Source organism: Schistocerca gregaria, chromosome 3 (assembly GCF_023897955.1).
Source record: "Schistocerca gregaria isolate iqSchGreg1 chromosome 3, iqSchGreg1.2, whole genome shotgun sequence".
Taxonomy (NCBI): Eukaryota; Metazoa; Arthropoda; class Insecta; order Orthoptera; family Acrididae; genus Schistocerca; species Schistocerca gregaria.
In genome coordinates, this window is record NC_064922.1 from 331,411,341 (window position 1) to 331,436,406 (window position 25,066).

Consider the following 25,066-nt stretch of genomic DNA (forward strand, 5'->3'; position numbering starts at 1 on the left):
GTCGAATGTGAAATTTCCCATGTTAAAGCTCATTCTCTCTAAAACTTTCATCCTTCCGACGTTCCCATTTTCAAATAAAAAAACTGCATCATAAGTTGCAATTCTGACAACTGTATCAGATGAAAACGCGGTTTTAGTGCTTCGTTTCCATATGAGTGAATCAGAGACTCATTTGGATTCTGGGCTTTGCCATGAACACACATTTTTAGACGTCAGGATCGGCCAGAAACCCGTAAGGGGCTTGACAACGTCCAGGATACATGTGATTTCATCACTGAAATTTTGGGAATTTATTGTCCATGAGCTCCACTAATAAATAAAAAAGTAAATTTAAAGCTGACGTTGTTGGTCAATTTCATGAGCGTCCCCCCTTAAGCAAAGGTCGAAGAATGATGCACCAATTCCCCTACACGAACTTCTCCACTTGCCTTTCTGGTACAAGAGCACATACATCTGTTTGGATATACGACTTCTTTGTGCTATGCGAGAATTTCCATTTACTTTTGAACTGTTTGTCTGAAGCTTTAAATTTTATAACAAAAATTTGAAAGTACTCCTTAGGTTAACATTGCTAAATACCGGATCAAAACTATGGTTCAAATGCCTCTGAGCACTATGGAACGGAACATCTGAGGTCATCAGTCTCTTAGAACTTAAAACAGCAGCGCGGCTCCAGACAAGTGCCTACAACCGCTCGGCCACTCCGGCCGGCATCAAAACTATCCGAATACCTCCATACAATGCAGAATTGACTAGATGTCAAGCGACGTGTACCCTGTGATATCACCCAAAGATTACGGCGCCACGCCAAAGTTGGTAACACGTTAGCGAGGGCCCGCTGCAACCCGTAACGTCGTATGGAAAACGCTCCTCAAAACGCCCTCCCCCTCTCAGCATAGCAGCGCCGTCTCGCGGAGGTCAACATAGAGTCGACCTAACAAGAGCTGTGCCCCACTGCAAGACTTCAGTTACAGCATTTAACCTCATTGCGTAGGACAGTGACAAAGTTTCTCATGAAATGTACTTCGTAATGGAAATTTTTGAAACATGGGGTGCAAAATCAAATCAGTGTTTAACTTCAAAAATTTATTAGAAAATGGCGTCCATCGCCAGCTACTCGTTGCATCGGCATGTTTAAGTGTTGTGCTTTCTTTCTGCAGTTGGTTCGACCGTGCTGTGCTTGGTTCGCAGGATGAGTCAACGAGTTTCCCCTCCTGGCACGAACAGCTTCACAGCACCCACCCGAGCGCGTGAAAGTGAGCACATTCCGCCGGTACGCAGCGGTGCGTGCTCAAAACAAAGCTTCAACGCCTGCAGCAATAATGTCTTAACGATTTCGGTAACGACAGTATTTCACATTTCTGGCCCACTCTTTGTTACCGCAACAGAAGCTTCAGTTAAATTACATACTAAACCAATGTTTCAGCGATATGTTCGCAAATCAGGCGTTGGTAGGTGGATACTCATAGCTCGACACTCATAGGTTTCTCCTCATTCATATTCAAATAATCTGTATGGAGCAATCTTTTTATTGCCTCATCAGCACGGTTTTAGGAAACAGCAGTCATGCAAGACACAGCTGGATATACAACAGGCTCTAGATACCGGCTCCCAGGTTGATGTCATATTTATCGACTTTCAAGGCGTTCGACTCCGTTCCGCACTGTCGGTTGCTCCAAAAAGTGCGCGCTTACGGTGTATCCGGTGACATATGCGGTTGGATAGAAAGTTTTCTAGCAGACAGCAGTATGTCTTCCTGAACGGGGTGGCTTCAATAGAAACAAGCGCAACTTTAGGTGTGCCCCAGGGCAGCGTTATAGGTCCGCTGCTTTTTACGATTTAGATAAACGATCTGGTTGATGGTACTGACAGTGGCTTTAGACTGTTTGCCGGTGATGCTGTTGTTTACAGGAAAGTAGTATCACACGAAAGTTTTGAACAAATCAATGAGGATTTGCAGAAAATAAGTGCTTGGTGTAATGACTGGCAGTTATCTCTCAATATTAGTAAGTGTAACCTACTGCGAATAACAAAGCGAAAAACCCCATTAATGTACGAGTACAAAATAAATGACCAGTCTTTGGAAGCGGTAACATCCGTCAAGTATCTGGGTGTGACTATTCGAAATGATCTCAAATGGAACGATCAGGTTACACAATTGCGGTTTATTGGTAGAATCCTGAAGCCATGCAGTCCTTCAGCAAAGGAAATAGCTTACAATACGTTAGTTCGTCGAATCTTAGAGTACTGTCCGTCGGTATGGGACCCTTACCAGTTGGGTCTGATTCGAGAGATTGAGAAGGTCCAAAGAAGAGCGGCAAGATTCGTGACTGGTACATTTAGCCATCGCGAGAGCGTTACAAATCTGAAGACAGTTTGAAGCGGAACACACTTGCAGATAGACGACGCGCTAAACGGAAGGGGCTGCTCACTAAATTCCGAAATCCGATCTTCGCCGAGGATGTAGAGCATATATTATTACCACCAACTTTCAAATTGCGTAATGATCACCATTCAAAGATAAGGGAAATTAGAGCTCGTTCTGAGGCGTTCAGTCGTTTTTTCCCTCTCGCGATCTGCGAGTGGAACAGAGGGGGGAGGGGCGGGGGGAATATGACTTTGGCGCGAATTCTGCCCTCCGCCACACACCACTTGGTGGCTAGTGGAGTATATATGTAGATGTCGATTATTATACATTGGTGTGCATAACTTAAGGAATAAAGTAGCTTTCACGCAATGTGTGAGTGCCAAGAAAGATAGCTCGACGAAACTCCAGCCATACATAGAAAGAACTGCTACAGTATATTATAGTATTGAAAGTAACTCAAAGAAATACACAGTGAGAGGAACAGAAATGACACTTTTATTCGAAGACAATACTTACACTGCAGTCAGTGCGATTCATGATGGTCCCCGGACATTACGGACATTAAGGGTGTGATGACCACAGACGGCAGCGTGCTCCCATGCAGGCCACATAGTTAGTTAGTAGTTGTGACAGCTGTTGGTTGGTCGTTTGGAAATATAGACGTGGTACAATACGTTTGACCAACGCATTCCACACGTGCTCGATGGGATTTAAGTCGGGACCAGTGTATTCGCTGAGTATCCTCTCGTTCGAAGAGTTTCTCCAACTTGGGCTACTCGATAAGGTCGGACATTGTAATCCATAAAAATGAAGTCAGGACTGAATGAACATCTGAAAAGACACACACGGGAAGGGAGGTTGACCAATGCGTGTACCGTGTTCGAAGATTTGAAGGTCAGTACGCCCAAGCAACATAATGTCTTCCCACACCATAACACATGGGCCACGAAAACAATCATGTTGCACAAAGCTCCAGGCTGTATTACATGTTCCCAGCTTTCGCCATACAGAATCGCTACTGAGACTGAATTTGCTTTCATTCGAGAAGATCACGTCACCCCACTTCTCGTTGTTTCGTTCCTGTGCTCCTGACAGCATCGTAAGCGGCGTCGCCGGTGTGCGGTTGTCAACTGAAACACAACATCTACATCTACGTGAGTACTCTGCTATTCACAATAAGGTGCCTGGCAGAGGGTTCAATGAACCACCTTCAAGTTGTCTCTCTAGCGTTCCACTCTCGAACGGCACGCGGGAAAAACGAGCACTTAAATTTTTCTATGCGAGCCCTGATTTCTTTTATTTAACCGTAATGATCATTTCTCCCTATGTAGGTGAGTGCCAGCAGGATGTTTTCGCAATCGGAGAAGAAAACTGGTGATTGAAATTTCATGAGAAGGTCCCGTCGCAACAAAAACGCCTTTGTTTTAATTATTGCCACTCCAATTCACGTATCATGTCTGTGGTACTATCTCCCCTATTTCGCGATAATACAAAACGAGATGCCCTTCTTTGTACTTTTTCAATGTCATCCGTCAGTCTCACCTGGTGCGGATCGCCGACCGCACAGAACAGGGCGGACAAGCGTGGTGTAAGCAGTCTCTTTAGTAGACCTGTTGCACCTTCTAAGTGTTCTGCCAATGAATCACAGTCTTTGGTTTGCTCTACCCACAATATTATCTATGTGATCGTTCCAATTTAGGTTATTTGTAATTGTAATCTCTAAGTATTTAGTTGAATTTACGGCCTTCAGATTTGTGTGACTTATCCCGTAAACGAAATTTACCTGATTTCTTTTAGTACTCATGTGAATAACTTCGCACTTTTCTTTATTCAGGGTCGAAGATATCTTATCTAAATCATTTTGTAAGTCGTTTTGATCATCTGATGACTTTACAAGACGTTAAATGACAGCATCATCTGCAAATAATCGAAGACGGCTACTCAGATTGTCTCCTATGTCGTCAATATAGTTCAGGAACAATAGAGGGCCTATAACAGTTCCTTGGGGAACGCCGGATATTACTTCTGTTTTATCCGATAACTTTCCGTCTATTACTACGAATTGTGACCTTTCTGACAAGACTTATCGTCGGCAAAGAGACCACCCCCATGTAATCGCCATACAGTTTGGAAGGTGAGATGACTTGCCTTGCAGTCCTCTTAAAAGCGGTTGCAATTCCAGCCGCTGTTTGCCTCTTGCGTATAACAGTCATCTGCTACTACTACAGACCATGGCAACCATCTCCTCTCCTTCCTGCAGATGTGCGTGTTGTCTTTATGAACGCTCCCTATGCAGGTAAAACACTGGTGTGAACAATACCAAACTCCTGGGCTACACTCCCCATATTTCGTTCTCCTTCCAATTTCTCAATGAGAAGTACTCTTAATGTCGTCTCTGGACCACGCTGTAATGAAGGACACCACCACACTGCACCGTAGGTGCTCGCTGGTTGTACGCAGACTGTCTTACACCACCACACTGCACCGTAGCTGCTCGCTGCTTGTACGCAGACTGTCTTTTCCCGTTCCCTCACCTGCCTTGTGTAGCGGGGCCAGCCCCATTTGGTGCTTTAGTTACACTGACCTCACGCCTCATGATGTCCAGCTTTCTGTGCATGACTGGGAGACCTCTGACAACAGGCCCTGAAATTTCATTCCTTTCTGCCGTATCGTTAATGCGTTGTAACTTTATCTCGTCCTTGGTTTAGCAGGGCGCTGTATTGTGTAACATTACCTGTGTGCTCTTCCTGTGGTTACCGACTACGGTAGGGTCGGTTTATGAGAGAATGAGGTTTACTTCCTCCTGGAGTTGAGATGGTTTTTTCCTAACCTAAATAAGCAGTGGGCGAGAGCGACTAGGCTCATCCTAAGGGAGTGTAATTTCCGTGACGTTCTATGTCTCCAACAGTTGCTGCAGATAAAATTCTGAACGACTTGCGGAGGCAGCACCTTACAGAACCGCTGTAAGCAGCAGCAGCGAATGCCCAAAAAGGCCGCCTACGTTTGCTCCTGACTGTGGCTGGCTTAAAAGACTGAATGTTAAAAAAATTCGTGAAGCAATTTTGTAATTCGTGAAATCGATTAGTTGGATAGCAAGTCTGATGATGTTGAGGCGGGAAGTAGTGGCTCCTCGGGGGCGGAGTTAGGGTTTTGAAGTGATTACCATACTGCAGATTTGGGGTTAGTGATCCTTCGTGATCAATGAGGCTACTGCTCCGTCACAAAAAAAAATTGGAAATGAGCGTTTGGCGTCATTGGCCGGGAGGCCCCTTACGGGGCAGGTCCGGCCGCCTTTCTGCAAGTCTTATTACATTCGACGCCTCATTGGGCGTCCTGCGTGCCAGATGGGGATGAAATGATGATGAAGACAAAACAATACACAATTCCTGACTGGAGAAAATCCCCAACCCAGCCGGGAGTCGAACCCGGGCTCCTTAGGACGGCAGTCCGTCACGTTGACCATACAGCTGTCGGGGAGGATTTCTCCGTCACAGAAAGCCTGCAAATCGTTTGAAAGTGTGTTCCCGAGCGCGGGCGCCGCATTCTGGTTAGCCATTTTCCGGTGTTTCTCGCCCAATATCGTGGAGTCGTGGCTTATTTGCCTTAGGCGTTATTGTAAATAAACCAGCATGAAACACACGTTGAATTCGAACGACAACAAATTCGGCTTTGTGCATGAAATATCGTTGTCATGTGGAACGGATTATGTTGGACAATGAAGATCTGAATTACATGACACAAATAGAACTGTCCACAACAAATACACTCACATTAACGTGAGCACCAGTCAGAAGACTGAACAGTCAAATTTTGCATAGCGTATCGCTACGAGGAGTGCGCGAAGAGAGTTAGTGACGTTCTGGAAGGTACCGACAGGGATGCAGATCCGTCCTGAATCCCAATTGCATGTAGGGGTTGACACAGTCCCGAAGGATAGATAAGTACTTGTGTGAAACCATTGTTCCTTCCAAAATGATGAGATCACCAATGGAATGCCACGAAAACATTCCCAAGACCATAACATTGCCTCCTCCTGCCCGGACCATTGCGACAATATTGTTGCATGGTGGTTGCTTTCACACGTTCCATGTCGTACACGCCATCTGTCCAATGGAGCATAAAAAGTGATGCACCTGAGAGGGCCATGTGACGCCTTCAGTGGACGTCCAGTTTGCGGTACTGCCGTTCAAATTCCAGCCTCCGTCGCCAATGAACAGCAGTCAGCATGGGTGCACGAACCGCGCACCTGTTGCTGAGACCCATATGCAGCTACGCTCACTGAACGGTCGTTGAGGAGAGACCCGCCGGTAGTTTCTTGGTTCATCGGGGCGATCAATTGCTCAACAGTTGCAAGTCTAGTCGCCCGTACGCATCTCCACACCGTCCTTCATCCTTGAGCCCGTGCTACCCCACAGTCGCCTTGGCGTCGGTTTTCGATAACACGATTGTATAATGCACGATATACTTTAACCACGGCGGCATGAGAACAGTTTAAGACTTAAACGTTTAGTAATTGCTTCCGTCCTTGGCCCTAAAGCCCAGGAAGGAGCTCTTTTGGTCGTCAGCGAAATCGCTCCTTTTCCGCGTTACGACAACGACTACACTGTTCCCTGCGTCCCCCCCCCCCCCCCCCCCCCCGATACAGTTTATACAGCCGGCCGCGGTGGTCTCGCGGTTCTAGGCGCGCAGTCCGGAACCGTGCGACTGCTACGGTCGCAGGTTCGAATCCTGCCTCGGGCATGGATGTGTGTGATGTCCTTAGGTTAGTTAGGTTTAAGTACTAAGTTCTAGGGGACTAATGACCACAGCAGTTGTCCCATAGTGCTCAGAACCATTTGAACCATTTTTGAACAGTTTATACAGGGCCTATCTTCCACTACTGTTCAACGATGACGTTGAACAGAGGTGGTGGTAACATTAATATGACTGGACCGTTTACATCCCAAACGCAAAACACATCACTTGCGACAATGGGTAAAGCCAATAAATAATTAGCAGCTTTGGTATAAATAATCAGACATGTCTTTTCTGCAATATTCGAGAGCTGAAAGACCCGACGTACTGAAAACCTTTATAATCACCATCTTCTTCGTCAATAGACGACTCCGCTGTCCACAAGAATGACAAGTCTGGTCGCCAGTATAAAAGAGGGAGACTTTTCTCCCAGCAAACAGTCATCTCTGGATGAAGAAGATGGTGATTATCTTCGAAAGCTCAAGTCTTAACTCCGAATTTGATGCGATCTGAACTCCGAGAAAACTTTTACACAAGGACGCTGCTGCGAAAATTGCGATGCAGTAAACATAGTGACTGTAGACAGTTTAGCAAAGTTACCTCTACTAACAAAAAAGATCTATCATTTGAATTCATCCATTATAAATGGTTTTTGAAAGCGAGCGACTGTGAAACAAAGTGTTTGTTTATAAATAAATCTTCTGCTACCAGCTAAGATTTTTCTTTATTTTACTTTTCGCACGACGCGTTTCGGGAAATGATTCCCATTTTCAACTGCTACTAAAGAATAGAAATGGATGAATACACACAAAATACGCACTTGAAAATGGGAATCATTTCCCGAAACGCGTCGTGCGAAAAGTAAAATAAAGAAAAATCGTAACTGGCAGCAGAAGATTTATTTGTAAACAAAACACGAGAGATTATTTCTTTTGTTATGTCGCTAACAACCCATGGGGCTGTGACGATTTTGCCCGATCATGCCCCCTTCCTTTAGTAGCTCATCTACAAGGTGCCTCCATTCTCTGTATCCTTGTCTCATAGGACCACAGAAAACGTGAAAAATTAATACATCGCTGGCTGCAACATATCACTTCCATTTTTCAGTTTTTTCCCTCTGGGACGTCGGGAATGGGATCCGCTGTCATTAGACTGGTTTGATACTGCCCGTGAAGGGCTTCTTTTCATTCTAAGGGACAATTCTACTTATGATGTGACATGTCTCATGTGTATGCGTTACAGGAGGTCTGAATGTGTTCCACGTATAAATCAGAAGCGTTAGCCAGATATCACAACCTTACAATAGCGAAGGAAATCCACGCGATGGAGAGTAATGGGAAGCATTTCTTGTGTTAAGCACAAAATTTGCATTAACATTTACGAGAGACAAGCTGAAAATAGCTATTATGAACTGAAAAATATACTACAGTCTCCAGAATGATATTTTTACTCTCCCGTGGAGTGAGCGCTGATGTGAAACTTCCTGGCAGATTAAAACTGTATGCTGGATCGAGACTCGACCTCGGGACATTTGCCTTTCGCGAGCAAGTGCTCTACCGTCTGAGCTACTCAAACACGACTCAGAACTCCTCCTCACACCTTTAATTCTGCCAGTACCTCGTCTCCTACAGTCCAAACTTCAAAGAAGCTCTTCTGCTAACGATCCTGGAAGAAAGGATATTGCGGAGACATGGCTTAGCCACAGCCTGGGGGATGTTTCCAGAACGAGATTTTCACTCTGTAGCGGAGTGTTTGCTGATATGAGACGATGGACTGGCAGAATTGAAGCTGTGAAGACGGATCCTGAGTCGTACTTGGGTAGCTCAGACGGTAGTGCACTTGCCCGCGAAAGGCAAAGGTCCCGAGTTCTTGTGTCGGTCCAGCACACAGTTTTAATCTGCAAGGAAGTTTTATACTACAGTCTTATGAAACATTTCTCCTCTATGAAAACTAAATTTATTGTGGAAAAAAGACTAAATCATATCCTAATTTTTCTTGTTTTCCCCCTTTTGCAGACAGCTGGTAGCGAGGTACAATAGTTTCGTATCGTGCGAAATGTTTTGTGATCATCGCTAGAAACATAATTAATCAATGCCAAACACCTCAGAATGGTTGCCTGAAGATGAATTTGAAACTAAAACAGATGTAGTGTAGTATTGTCCCGCGGCAAACGTTTGAGTTCACTGAAGCATCCACGAAGAAACTGATGTCTCGTTCATTTACTTGAAGTATTTTCCGAGTGAAATATTGCTGCAGAGACATTTCTCGCTCTTCTGTGTGTATGAATAGTCCATATTAATTTTTGCACTTCATAATGTTTACGGTTTCAGTTCTTATTATTTCATGACTCGTCGCAAAATCCCGTGGTTTGTCTCAGACGCAGAGCGTTGTCCTCAGTTCAGGTGGGCGCTAGTCGAAACTGAATCATGTTGTCCAGCGTGGGGAGCCTCCGACGCTGCGTGACAATCGCAGGAAGCGCCAGATGAGGGACGCTTGCCAAGTAGGCGGCAGTTCGAGTGGCATAATAAGTTCAATGAACGACCAGCTGACGCAGTGGCCTATAACGACTGCAGTGACTGCAGCGAGAAGGACCTGGTGGTCAGACACAATAGACAGTAAATATGAACAAAGTTAAGGAAAGTCGTTGGCAGTTCAGTCGATTGTAATTCGAGATTTAGACATGCGTTTCGAAAAACCTATCAACTTCTATGGACAATGCACTTGTTGCCCATATTCGTCTTAAAGAGCACAAACCAACAGACTTTGTCAAAAACTGTGCCACGACGCAGCACGGCTTTTGAAACCATTAAAATGTGTTGCCTTGTACTTTTTTAAAATAATGATGGTCTAACATCGAATCGAAGAAAGCTGGATTAGTTATAGCGTTCCAAAGTCGAAAGACGTCAAGAGAATAGTGCAAAAAAGTAAACAATATTAGCCAATAACAGAGAGGGATATATGTTTCAGGAACGTAATATTATGATTCAAAAGCGAAAGAATCCTCCCCCCCCCATTAACCATGGACCTTTGCCGTTGGTGGGGAGGCTTGCGTGCCTCAGCGATACAGATAGCCGTACCGTAGGTGCAACCGCAACGGAGAGGCATCTGTTGAGAGGCCAGACAAACGTGTGGTTTCTGAAGAGGGGCAGCAGCCTTTTCAGTAGTTGCAAGGGCAACAGTCTGGATGATTGACTGATCTGGCCTTGTAACAATAACCAAAACGGCCTTGCTGTGCTGGTACTGCGAACGGCTGAAAGCAAGGGGAAACTACGACCGTAATTTTTCCCGAGGGCATGCAGCTTTACTGTATGATTAAATGATGATGGCGTCCTCTTGGGTAAAATATTCCGGAGGTAAATTAGTCCCCCATTCGGATCTCCGGGCGGGGACTACTCAAGAGGATGTCGTTATCAGCAGAAAGAAAACTGGCGTTCTACGGATCGGAGCGTGGAATGTCAGATCCCTTAATCGGGCAGGTAGGTTAGAAAATTTAAAAAGGGAAATGGATAGGTTAATACACTAAGCAGTTTCAGAAGGATGTAGGTTGCAGTAGGTACTGGGAGATGAAGAAGCTTGCACAGGATAGAGTAGCATGGAGAGCTGCATCAAACCACTCTCAGGACTGAAGACCACAACAACAACGAAAGAATCATAAAGAGCTATGCGTTGCTAACGCAATATAATGTCGTCAGTGAGAGAGTACGCAGGCTCAAACATCTAGAATTGTTAAGCAAAGACATTAGCAAACAAAGTGGGTGTAGAAAATAAAATTGATAGTTTTGCTAGTCAGTTACTGGCAACGGCCTTGCCGCAGTGGATACACCGGTTCCCTTGAGATCACCGAAGTTAAGCGCTGTCGGGCGTGACCGGCACTTGAATGGGTGACCATCCAGGCCGCAATGCGCTGTTGCCATTTTTCGGGGTGCACTCAGCCTCGTGATGCAAATTGAGGAGCTACTCGACCGAATAGTAGCGGCTCCGGTCATAGAAAACCACCGTAACGACCGGGAGAGCGGTGTGCTGACCACATGCCCCTCCTATCCGCATCCTCTTCTGAGGATGACACGGCGGTCGGATGGTCCCGGTAGGCCACTCGTGGCCTGGAGACGGAGTGCTATCTTGCTATCTTTTTTTTTTATTGAGTGCTAGTTAGTTACTACAAAATTAGACTGACATATGAGGGAACGTACTGAAACAAAAATTGTGCTCGACAAGGTTGTATCATGTCACTCTTAGTTTGCTCTGCGTCCTGTCGCTATGAATTCAGTGAGGGTGAGGCTAAATGTCAGCCCTAGTAATAATGCTGATGACATCATTCTATTAGAAGAGATATGGACAGGATCAAAAATAGTGGAGAAAGTAAGCTGCATTATCATTTCGAACTGAAGAGAACCGGTATTTATGTTAATAACAAAATAGTAAACAATGCCAACGGTATCAGACATTGCTGCTCAGATCAAAACACATCTATAATTTGCGATAAATGGCTCGTCTGAGCGTTCGATAGTCATTCGCAGAAGAGTAGAGAATATTTTACTAGCGTCTAGGCAAATCAGCTAGTCCTATGACAGTAATGTGACCAGCCTCTAAACGGATGAATTTTGTCCATTCCGTTATTTTCAGCCCTGCAGCGCACTCATACACGAAAGCATGTTCTGTTAATATCTTCGAAAATATGGCTATATCGGAAGTCACTGAAGAAAAATCTTACTTATATAAAGCCTCAAAAGAAAATTAAAACATAGAAGAGGATACTGCAGAAACAACAAAACTGAGATAATGAGCGAGCAAGTGAAGAGCTGGAGCAACATCGCCAATATCTCCAGCACTTGAGGGTGTTAGCGACTTGTAATTCAAAATATTGACAATTGTTGGTGAATAATGCAAGCAGCCCAAATACTTTTAAATATTTTATTTTAGTGCTATAATCGGTTTCGGAATACCACGCCCATCTTCAGATCGCTAATATTTTTAGTTACAGATGTTTTGCCCAACATGATGTCCTCAGATTCCACACTACTGAAGAATATTTGAGTATTTAGTGCCACTTTTAAATTGTTTCATTAACAAAAACACGATGAAGTGCTTGCATCATACATAAATAAATGCGTGCATTTTAGTGTATCTTATTAATGAAACAATTTAAAAAGTGGCACTAAATACTCAAATATTATTGTGCAGAGTGCAAATAGACGACATGCTGTAGTCAAAACATCTGTGCGATTAAAAATATTAGTCACCTGAAGATGGGAACGGTAGCCCGAAACAGGTTATGGCACTAAATTAAAACATTTAAAAAGTATTTGCGGTTGGTTGCGTTATTCTCCAACCATCACTAACGGGCGCGGAGTTCAAAAGATCCAACATGGGTAAAATAACATCGACAGATGTATTTCATGTTAGTAAACATTCAACAGACGGCGAAATAGCTGTGCCATCTTCGACCAAATACTTTGACTGCTGCCTTCCCAAAAATCAACTATCATCATTCTTTGAATGACAGACCTGCAGTCTTTGAGGTCTAAATTTGTGTTCGGGGTAGATTACTATGTACTAACCAAGTTCTGGAAATAATAACGTTTAAATTTTTCAGAATGAAATTTTTCCATCCTTACATAAAACTAAATTACGTCTATCACACGTCTTATTACGACCTGCATCCATAGAACTTCATCTTGAGATGGATACAGAAGGATTCTGCATGACTGATGTGTACATGCGGAAGCGTTTTGTATGCAACAATAACACATAGTCAAGAGACTGAGGCTAATGAATAATTATCTCTTTTATACCTTTCACAGTCATGGCCTGGCGAACACTTCAGACAGAAAGGGGTAAGGTAATTGAAAATTAACGATGCGTTTACCAAACCCAGCACCCATCATTGTCGTCTTAAAGTGGAGTGTATTGTTGGCATGACAACTTGTGACTTACATAAAGAGAGGGACGCCTCTACAGTCAAGCGTGTCCTACTTCGTTTAAGCAAGCACAAGGGGACCGCCGCAGGCATGCACGCCCCACCAGGGGGCGCGCGACAAATTGCTTATTTCCGCCGCTCCCCCACACTGGGTACTTACAGCGAGGAACCACCTGCTGCACGGTCACCAGGCACAGCGCTGCTCCAGGTTACTGTCGTTCCATGGGGGAGGTTCGACGTTCAATCACACGCGGGGCCTTTTACGCGAAACAGTTCAAAGGTAGAGCACACGTTCGAAACTTTCGAATTCACTCGCGCGGGTGTCTGCGCGACGCGTTCGGTAGTCGGCTGCGAAGTCGACTGCGGGCGGAACGAAGTTTGACTATCGAAGCGCTCGTCTGCGCGCTTCGCGTTTGAACGCTTCCGCACTGTCATCTAGCGGTAGTTGTTGGAACTACTAGCGCTCTCCGCACGAGATAGTTTCGGTTTACTCCTTGGGGAGCGCTGCAACGAAGACTCACTTCCTATGCATTCTGCAAGCTCTCCAGTTCGGGCACTTCAGTCTGACAGTATGACGGTGCTAGTGACTGCAATCAGCGTCCCTTCGCCGTCCTCAGAAATTAGTTGGGCTATTCATTTTTCTTGTTGAAATAAGCATTACATAGGTGTTGCACTGAAACATACAAATTTCTGAATCTTATCAAAGTGATGAATACTTAAGGAAGGAATTATTTGCTTCCAACCACGACGATTCTTGACATTTTCAAAAGCTTATAGTTCAAGCAGAAGTAAATAATTCCTGCTTACATAAAAATGTGCTACCTTCTAAACTACGTGGAAAGAATGAATTTTTTTTAGTTTAGTAATTGAACATTTTAATTTTATATTCCCAAATCATTCCGCTTTCTATGGGAAAAAGGGACACACAAAAAGTATCATCTCACTTTATATTGAAGTGTTAAACATCAGACATTACTTAATTACGAAACTTACTTGTGAAGGAAACCCTGCAGTAAGTTGTTGAATTTCAGAAAAATTACCATGAAAGTAGTTGAAAATTTATAAACACAGTAACATTTTTTCCGTATGCAACTGAAAAGGGAAACCACTAATTCATATGTGATACGAAAGAGAAATCTTTTACTAATAAAGTCATTTATTATCTCTACAGTGTTCAGTGTAGGAAATTCTTCCCTCTAAAAAAAGCGGTATACTGAAATTTTTGTTACCTTCAGCTTAGTACCACCTTTCAGAATAGAATCTAAATCTATTTACTTCAAGAGGTAGCTTTCAGTTTTAAAGTTGATAGTCACACAATCGTTCTTTAGAAAGTGTTGACTCAAGATACTGGAGGGTTATAATGAAAGGGCAGCTACCCACAAGGTTCAGTGTGGCCTGTAATTAACCTATAGCAGCGAAATATAGTAAATATTATGATGAGTTAATGTAGAAGTGATTTACGCTGGAAAAAAATTAGTTCAATTTTGGCCACCAGGTGCCATTCCGGTGCTTTGAATGGACAAGGAATGGGACGTGGGCTGAAAACATCAAACAAGTGAGAAAGGCATAATATTGATTTTATTAGTAACTGCCACTTACACAGTCTGTTGAACATGAACCCTGGAGACATAGACGAAGTACTGCATGTATGCACCTGATGGCCAAAATTGGACATAATTTTTTTTTCCAGCGTCAATCAGTTCCGCATTAACGCATTAGCATACCTACCAAATTTCGCTTCCATACGATAATTATAGCACCACAGGATTTCCGCGTATAGCTGGACATTGATTATAACCACCCACCTGTTTTTTATCAAATTGCTTTTTTAAAAATTTGTTTCACCATCTGTGTAGTGTACTATCATAGTTCTTGTCAAGGTTGCTCTTGATTGAAATGAGAGCCTATTTAGAAATTAGTACATTTTAAATTTATGTGAACTAACTCAGACTTTATTTGATACTGAATTCAGTAGCAGCTCATAGCCACACATTTGTATTTATCTCGCAACCGGCTAGTTGCGGACCTACATTTGCTGTAACGTTTTTGCTTTTCTTGTACACTGTCAACCGTGTCAGTTTCCAGTAGTGATTATGATGCAAACTGTATCCAAATTTGGCGTAAAATCGGACGCTTGTATTGCCTGGTACTTAAACCAGCCCTGTCAACCGTCTTATACTGTAAGACACTATAAAGTGGGCAGAAAGGTATCATTTTCGATTTTTCCATTTACTACAGTTTCACTTCATCATGGGTGATTGCAGAAAGTTATCCAAGAGAAGCGAAGGTTCTAAAATTACCATCATATATGAGGCCCTTAGAAGCCAATGGATGTAAGTAACAAATTGTTAGTTTAGAGTAAATGATGTTCTAAGTTGAGACACTCTAGAAAATTCCATGGACGACTTAAGGAAAAAATAATTTGCACATTTTTAAAGCTTTCTTGCCTACCTTACCAGAACAATCACTTCCGATTCGCCAGTTAAAATTTTTTTATTAGTAATTGAAAGCCATGGATTACAGTGACATTAATAGGAACACTTTAATGACTGGGAGTAACCTGATACTTCAGTTGAACATGATTACGAGTCTACTCAGACCCTGCAAACTCCCATGTTTATTTTCTGAATGGTAAAGTTTGATTAGCTGGCTTCAGTGTTCTAGCAGCTTCATGGTGTGGAAATTTCTGGTAAAACTGACCATGTGCTGGCGTCACAAAGCGAAGTAGAGTCTGTAGGTTCCTGTACTTCGTGCGGGCACGTGAGTTGGGATGTGTAGGACTAGTATAAGGTAGTGCCGGCATAGTCCAAGTTTCTTGCCGTTGAAAGTTGTATATTTCTGGCTCATTCAGCCATCATATTAGGCTCCAAGAAGCTGTTCCCAGAGCAGTGGAGGTGCAAGAAGTATACAGATGACGGAATGTGGTGTGAGGTACCTGTGACAGATGTTAAATTCGGTACCATTCCGGGGAGAAAGACCTCCTGCATAATGCTATTGTTCTGTGATTGGCTGCTGTGATAGGAGCAAGGGTGCCAAAACGTTAAAGTATAGTTATTATTGGCCGGCCAGAGTGGCCGAACGGTTCTAGGCGCTACAGTCTGGAACCGCACGACCGCTACGGTCGCAGGTTCGAATCCTGCCTCGGATATCTATGTGTGATGTCCTTAGGTTATTTAGGTTTAAGTAGTTTTAAGTTCTAGGGGACCGATGACCACAGCAGTTAAGTCCCATAGTGCTCATAGCCATTAGAACCATACAGTTATTATTATTGGTTGAACTACTCACTGGAATGACTTCACTTTTTAATATAAATATCTCTCAACAGCTGAATATCAATCAGTCATTTTAGAATTATTAAAAACAATTTAAATCAAAGACAGAAGACTGACAAAATTGCAGACGAAGCACTTTGGAAGCGTTCGCGTCACGTCTTTTCTGCTATGGCGCGCGAAGTGTTTCGGACTGTTCGTCAATCTGGATTAGGCAGTCGAGAAGAACAGACATGTTGTTGGTCGTAGGATGTGTTTCCAATTTTTATTTAAGTTCCTGTTCGTCACTCTCTGTATTAGGCACTCGAGATGTACAGTCATGTTGTCTGTGACAGGATGTGTTTGCCAGTATTCAGTATTAAAAGATTCACTCCGGTAGTCATGAGGCACAGACACGTGCCACAAATAGTGTAAAGATACATTTTCGTAAACATTGTGTTTGATCATGTACTTTGCTGAATTAGAAGGTGCTGTATTAAGATCATGTAGTCTTCTCGTGTGGCTATATTAAAATACGCGAGTGGCATCCCAAAGAAGAGATACATTATTTCAGAACAGAACCTCGCTAAAAGTCAGTTTCAACCTCAAGATACAGAACCTACGACCTGCGTGCTGTTTTCTGAGCTAGGGACATCAACTTGCAGACAGCGGGTTAGTGAACTATAACAGAACCTTCGTATTCCACACAGTGCAGTGGAAACAACTAGGCGCCTCACGTGTACTGCAGAACAAATGTGCTCAGTGACACGTCATCTGCAGTAATGCATAGGAGATAGAGAAGGATGATCGTTATTAACACCAGCAATCAATTCATTATTCCTTTCTTGCCGTACATGGCATCCCTGGTGGGAAAATCTTCGATGTTTGAGTGCATTGGAGATATAAGGCTTGATTATTAGCGAGAATTCTGAACTGTGAAAATTTTTAGTGAAAATGCATAACATCGAAAGTGACTAATTTGCTACTAAATTACTACAGAACTGTGTAGGAACTGTGTCTTTGATCTGTATTTGAACTCTCTCTTCTCTCACGAGAACATAACGTTTGTTGAGAGTGAAACTGGATGTGTGGATGTGCAATAGTCAAAAAACCAAAAACGTGTGCGCGGTCCATGGGATTAAGCTATTATTTTATCGAGAAGTTTTCGTCGTACTACGAGGCGATGCAACGCAACGGGGAGGCAACAGTAGCAATGTTAGCGTGCGCAGTTCACCGCGGCAGATACACGCCTTGGCAGCCAGCAGCCGCGCCGAGACACAGCTGTTCAAATGGTTCAAATGGCTCTGAGCACTATGGGACTTCACGTCTGAGGTCATCAGCTCCCTTGAACTTAGAACTACTTAAATCTAACTAACCTAAGGTAGCGTAGCTGTAGCAGCGCTCCCGAAGCGGGTGTTTCAGCAGTCAGGAAAGCAGTACGTCACTCCAGCTTCAGCAGCGGGAGCAGAGAAGGAACTTCTCGACGGCACCACACAGAATAACACCTAAGAGTAAGTGGTACTCTGGCACAACAATTTAATCTATGTAACAGACAGTTCAATAGTTGCAAAATCTTAATGTGTAGCCTAAAATTGATTCATTTAAACATATTTGGCTAAAATTCATAAATTTTACAAAATATAAAATGTCTGACGAAAAGGAAGAGAGATATCTCATTAGAAGTAGGGAAATAGGTAAAGTAAATATTGATGGAAATGATCCTTCAGATCAGCCACAAGACTTGTAAATTAATAACATTGTAGATGATTTAGCAGATCAGTTGCAAAGTTCAGATAATAATGAGATTAATAATGTTTCTCAAAATGTTCATTCTATGTTAAATGATTGCACTGAGAACGTAGATATTGTCGCTGCTGACCATAATGATGTGGTAAATTTGGATGACGACATCAGAGACACAGAATCTGATGTCGACATTACAAATGAGCCGACAGTGGAGTCAGGTAGATTAAGTCGCAGAAATGATTCTACTGACAGCTTGCCAACTGAAAGTAACAGTCAGGTTAAAGGAGTCGAGCAAGATCAAAATCAGTTTATAATGTCAATGTTGCAATCATTTATAGCAGAGCAAAAATTACTTTTAAAAGAACAAAAAGAGGAAATTATAGCAAGGCAAAAAGAAACTAAAGAGGAATTAGGAAAGAAAGTAGAGGAAGCATATGCAAGAATAACTCAAATAAATAGCAATTTCAAGGCTTTAGAACAAAAGGTATCAAAACTTGAAGCTAAAACTGAAGCTTGTTCCAATAAAATATATAGGGAAACAAAAGAATGAGGTAAGTAATTAGAATTATATAAGCCTGAAATAAATCAGAAGTTTGATAGTAAAGTTAAAAAGCTGAGAGATGACATGGAGGCCCAGGATTGTGTAATATCAACAATAAATAGTAATGTTTGTCAATTAATAAAGGAGCAAGTCAAGGCTGCTAAAGAATGTAGTGATAAACATGACCAGTAGTTAAGTGAGTTAGAAAACATCAATGAAGAGCAGCAAGTACTTAGTCGCAAGGTTTCACAAATAGGTGCTCATTGTAAAAGTACCACAGAAACGATTCAAGGTGGATTGAAAGAAATTATGGAGGTAATGAATCGAGTTCCAGATAAAAGCAAGGATAAAGTGTGTTTGCATGTTAGTGATGTAACAAATCCCACAAGTGGTTACCATCATTTCTCTAGTAGAGGTAACATACATCCAGCTGATTTTATTAAACAGTTCGAGGGTACACTTCCTGAAAACATAACAGAAAAACAAAAAATAAAAGCTGTGGCAAGCAGATTTCAAGGAGACGTAATATCATGGGGAACAGGGGTCAGTAGCACATGTACTACATACAAGGAATTTGTACAAGCATTCTTAAATCAATATTGGTTTACCAGCACACAAAACAGCGCCAGGAATGAAATTCTTGAGGGAAGGAGTCTTGCTAGTAGTGGTTGTAATAGCTATAAAGAGTTTTTTCAACACTATTGGGAAAAGAACCAACACTTAACTGACCCGTTACGAGAATCGACCTTATAGAAATTAATCAATGTAAACAAAAGCGATGTCAATAACCTACTGCACATCCTTGAGCAGTTAGATACGCTGTCCTGCAACAAACAAGTGCAAGAGGTCTGGAGGAGGAACAGGTGGCGAGCAGACCGCCGTAATGACCGTGAGTCAGGCCGGAGCAGTGGTACAGACAGAGGTAACGAGCATCGCAATTCAGAGGAAAATAGTCCACCTTGTTACAGTTGTAGTCCTTCAAGAAGAGGGAGAGGTGCTTTTCAGAGGGGTATGAATAGGGGAGGATATTATGGTAAAAATAGAGAATATCGTAATAATGGAAGGGATCATGCTCCTGAAGAGACAGGAATCAGGAGGAGCCGGAAAACGAGTGGGTGGTTCGGACCTGGTCCAGTGGCGAGTGGGAGAATGTAATGGACCATTAGTAAGATTCTTGGGCTATGACGAAGGGATGAGATAAAAAATGCACTCATGAACGAAGATGGGAAGGAAATAAAGGAGGTTTACCAACCAGCTATAGAAAATGAAATACAGAACATGAAAACAATTGCGATTTGTGGTGAGATCAGTGCTGCCTCAAATAATTTTATGAAAAGATAACGAACGATAATGATGTTCCAGAGTTATCAGTTCAAGGGGTCAAAGCAGTTACTGCGTGTGGGTCTAGAAGTAAAGTTATGAAGAAACAGATTTTATTAGAGCTTACAATGCAAAGTAGGAAGTTTTCAGTGAATGCAATGGTAGTTACCGGGCTTTCTGTCAATTTAATTTTGAGAACAGATTGGTTAATTGCTAAAAGAGTGATGCTAGATTTTGCAAAAGGTATGTTGAGAATAAAATAACAGGAGGAACAAGAATTTAAATTTGAGGGAAATGAGGCCACACAAAGTAACTGTAATGACCCTACACTACAGATTACAAGGGAACAAATGTTTTGGAACATAGAACCAGAAGAGAGTATTTGTTTGTTTGTGCGAGTGACATCAAATGAAGAAGTAGACATAGAGGTCAGAAACCGGGAAAAGGTCGGAAATATTGAAGGGTTAAAAGAAGAAGAGGCATATGAGCTGGAGGAAGTATTGTTGCAACATCGAAAAGCTTTCTCAAAGAAACCTGGGAGCATGAAAGATTGCGAATATGGTTTCCAGGTAAAGGCACTTGATCCATTCAGATTTAAGCCTTATTCCATTCCACTTGCAAAAAGGGGAGCAGTAGATAAAGAAATGGAGAAAATGTTAGAGTGGAGGATAATTGAGCACTCTCAAAGCAATTATTGTAGCCCTCTCATCATTGTCCAAAAGAAAGATAGATCGGTGCGCATAACATTAGATGCCAGAGCACTAAATAAAGTTATTTTATCACAGATAGATAGACCTGATGTACTAGAGGAGCTTGTACACAAGTTTTATGGCGTCAAGATAATAACAGGCATAGACTTGACTGCCAGCTTTTTGGAGCATCCGCTAGTAGAAAATTGTAGAAAATACACTGCATTTGTTTATGGTGGACGAAGCTACCAATTTAAAGTGTTACCTTTTGGTCTAAAAGTATCTACTTCTGCTTTTATATCTATGTCAGACAAGGTTTCGGGTGAGCACTTGTTGGACAAAATTGCAATATATACACTGACGACATTTTGATTGCTGCAAAAAATTTGAAGGAACACAATGACATTTTAAAACAGGTTCTATCGAAATTTGAGAGGAACAATATAAGTGCAAATCTGGAGAAGTCCGAATTCGGAAAGAGAGAGATAAAATGTTTAGGGCATCTAATACACTCCTGGAAATTGAAATAAGAACACCGTGAATTCATTGTCCCAGGAAGGGGAAACTTTATTGACACATTCCTGGGGTCAGATACATCACATGATCACACTGACACAACCACAGGCACATAGACACAGGCAACAGAGCATGCACAATGTCGGCACTAGTACAGTGTATATCCACCTTTCGCAGCAACGCACGCTGCTATTCTCCCATGGAGACGATCGTAGAGATGCTGGATGTAGTCCTGTCGAACGGCTTGCCATGCCATTTCCACCTGGCGCCTCAGCTGGACCAGCGTTCGTGCTGGACGTGCAGACCGCGTGAGACGACGCTTCATCCAGTCCCAAACATGCTCAATGGGGGACAGATCCGGAGATCTTGCTGGCCAGGGTAGTTGACTTACACCTTCTAGAGCACGTTGGGTGGCACGGGATACATGCAGGCGTGCATTGTCTTGTTGGAACAGCAAGTTCCCTTGCCGGTCTAGGAATGGTAGAACGATGGGTTCGATGACGGTTTGGATGTACCGTGCACTATTCAGTGTCCCCTCGACGATCACCAGAGGTGTACGGCCAGTGTAGGAGATCGCTCCCCACACCATGATGCCGGGTGTTGGCCCTGTGTGCCTCGGTCGTATGCAGTCCTGATTGTGGCGCTCACCTGCGCGGCGCCAAACAGGCATACGACCATCATTGGCACCAAGGCAGAAGCGACTCTCATCGCTGAAGACGACACGTCTCCATTCGTCCCTCCATTCACGCCTGTCGCGACACCACTGGAGGCGGGCTGCACGATGTTGGGGCGTGAGCGGAAGACGGCCTAACGGTGTGCGGGACCGTAGCCCAGCTTCATGGAGACGGTTGCGAATGGTCCTCGCCGATACCCCAGGAGCAACAGTGTCCCTAATTTGCTGGGAAGTGGCGGTGCGGTCCCCTACGGCACTGCGTAGGATCCTACGGTCTTGGCGTGCATCCGTGCGTCGCTGCGGTCCTGTCCCAGGTCGACGGGCACGTGCACCTTCCGCCAACCACTGGCGACAACATCGATGTACTGTGGAGACCTCACGCCCCACGTGTTGAGCAATTCGGCGGTACGTCCACCCGGCCTCCCGCATGCCCACTATACGCCCTCGCTCAAAGTCCGTCAGCTGCACATACGGTTCACGTCCATGCTGTCGCTGCATGCTACCAGTGTTAAAGACTGCGATGGAGCTCCATATGCCACGGAAAACTGGCTGACACTGACGGCGGCGGTGCACAAATGCTGCGCAGCTAGCGCCATTCGACGGCCAACACCGCGGTTCATGGTGTGTCCGCTGTGTCGTGCGTGTGATCATTGCTTGTACAGCCCTCTCGCAGTGTCCGGAGCAAGTATGGTGGGTCTGACACACCGGTGTCAATGTGTTCTTTTTTCCATTTCCAGGAGTGTATATGCTGAAGGCATCAAACCAGGCCTAGAAAAGATAGAAGCCATCAGAAATTTCCCCAGCTCTAAGAACAAGAAGAAAATGAAAGCTTTTTTCGGTCTCACCGGATTCGATCGCAAATTTGCGAAGAATTAAGCACATAATGCGAAGGCTTTACTAGAATTGACTAAGAAAAATGACATATGGATTTGGACAAAAGTGTGTGAGAAAGAATTTCAAACAATCGAGGATGAGTTATGTATCGCTATTGTTTTGTCCCGCCCTGATTTAAATATACCTTTTTGTATTTTCACTGACAGCTCAGAATACGGGTTAGGGGCTGATCTTTGTCAATTTGTAGAAAATGAGGACACTGTAGAAAGAAAGTCTGTTGGATTTGCTAGTCGTGTACTCAACAAATGGCAGAGAAGATATTCTGTAACGGAAAAAGAGGTGCTAGCAGCAGTATGGGCGTTTAAGGAATTCAGATATTACGTCATGGGCAAGAAACTTAAAGTGTTCACAGACCATCAGGCACTGCCATTTCTGGTGGATTGTAGGCTAAGTTATAATCGGCTAACACGCTGGGCGTTAGCGCTGCAAGAGTATGATTTTTCAATAGAATACCTACCAGTGGAAAATAATACGGTAGCAGATGTATTATCCAGATCGCCATTGGCTATGGATAAAGAAAATTTTAATGATCCATACTGTACTTAACAAAGGTAAAGCATGAAGAACAAATAAAGGATATACTGAAAAATTTGAGAAGGGAACAGAATAGAGATGACACAATAAAAATGATCAAAGCAAAGTGGAGTAGGAAAACTAGTGACAAAGTGAGGAAATACTATATCATACACAAGGGAATATTATACTGTAGGGCTGATCTACAGAAACAACAGTGGAAAATCTATTGGCCAGAGCATGAGATTGAGAGGCTTGTTTGGTTTATACATTTTGTGTATGCTCATTTTGGTGCTAAAAAATGTATGGACAAAATTAAGGAAAGTTCTTACTGTAAAAACTTAGAAAAGAGGGTATACAAAATTCTTAGGTCCTGCAGTGCATGTAACTAAAGCACAAAATGCTAGTAACAAAACAGAGATGCATAGTATGATCCCTACAGAAAAGGTATGCATCGATCTCTATGGTGCCATCCCTACTTCAAAAGGCGGTTGTAAATATTTCTTTGTTGTGTTGGACTTGTTATGAAAGCACGTAAAACTGCATGCACTATGAAGAGCAACAGGTAAGTCAGTCTCAGACAAAATCAGAAATGATTATGTAATAAAGGTGGGAAAACCAGATAGGATAATTAGTGATAATGGCTCAAAATTTGCATCAGAGTGTTGGAAAAATGTGTTGCGTAATCTCGAAATAAAGCCTATTTACATATCCCTATACCATCTCCAATCAAATATGAGTGAACGGACGATGAGGGAAATAAACAGACTGTTTAGGTCTTACTGTTCTAAAAAGCATCACATGTGGGTAGATTATGTGGAAGAGTTTGAGAGAGTTATAAATGAGTTGCCTCACTCTACCACAGAAATACCTCCTTAGGAACTATTGACAGGAGAGAAAGTACCTAGTATTATTGAGCAGCAGGTAAGTATTCCACCAAGAGATGACCTCTTAATTACTGAAAAAAGGGACCTAGCTCTAAGTAGGATTAAAGAGAAAACAGATAAAAGACAAAGCAAATACAATAGACAGGTTAAGAAAAGGAAATATAAAATTGACGACTTGGTATTGATCAAGACAAGGACCAGGTCTCCTAAGATAAACTCAGAAATTAAGAAATTTCAAGAATTTCATGAATTGTATGAAGGGCCATACAAAGTAATTAGGATATCACACCCCAATTATGTGGAAGTAGCTAACACAACAGTGGGAGTAAGCAAAGGACTCTACAGTATTGTAGACATCGAAAAATACTTTTAACAGTAGTTACCCTTAGGGGGCAATAGCGTTCTTTGCACTGCTAGGTAGATGACGACTACCAGGTACCCGAGTTAACTATCGGCAATACTTCATTTCCTTTCATGCTTTTCGTTTTTCCTCTTCTTTCATTCTGAGCTGTATTCTGTCTTCATAACATTTTTCTCTATATACGGCTATGACAAAAGTTTTGCACGAACTGTGACAACAAACCCAATTATTGACAGCATAGTAACCCAGCAGGATAAACATCCGTATTGCACGGGTGAAAAATAGGAATTGACGGAATTTAGGTGAACAGGAAGTTTTATAACACGAAAGCATAGCATCACAGATGCACAAGTAAGAGAACACGGTATTACGTTGCATTAAGAAACACCAGAATAGCTTTAAATGACATTTGAAACATTGATCACAAACTACACAGTGGAACGATTCATTTTTGAATTTTAAAGAACCAGCAAGAATAATACTACGCATTATGTTTGAAACATCTGACAAAAGTAGCAGATAAGTGAAACATGGGCTTTAATTATATCAGACGTGAAACAGAATAAGTTTTCTAAAGATAAGCTAGCAGTAGCAGAAGAAGAGGACGACGCCAAACCAGGTAAGTGAATATTACGAAAATTACGAAAGAATAAGATTTG

At 42.8% G+C, this 25,066-nt stretch overlaps 1 protein-coding gene across 6 annotated transcripts in view; it reads right to left on the reverse strand.

The window, feature by feature from the left end:
* The window catches only part of LOC126356198 (rab11 family-interacting protein 4), an 895,205-nt gene extending 881,786 nt beyond the window's left edge, over positions 1-13,419 (reverse strand). For 2 of the 6 annotated variants that reach the window (XM_050006995.1, XM_050006993.1), the window contains exon 1: positions 13,180-13,381. The gene's annotated coding sequence lies outside the window, so the exon portion shown is untranslated. Of the gene's footprint in view, positions 1-13,179 lie in introns of all 6 variants that reach the window. The other 4 variants (XM_050006986.1, XM_050006989.1, XM_050006991.1 and 1 more) reach the window with 4 other exon arrangements.
* Positions 13,420-25,066: the final 11,647 nt, after the last annotated feature.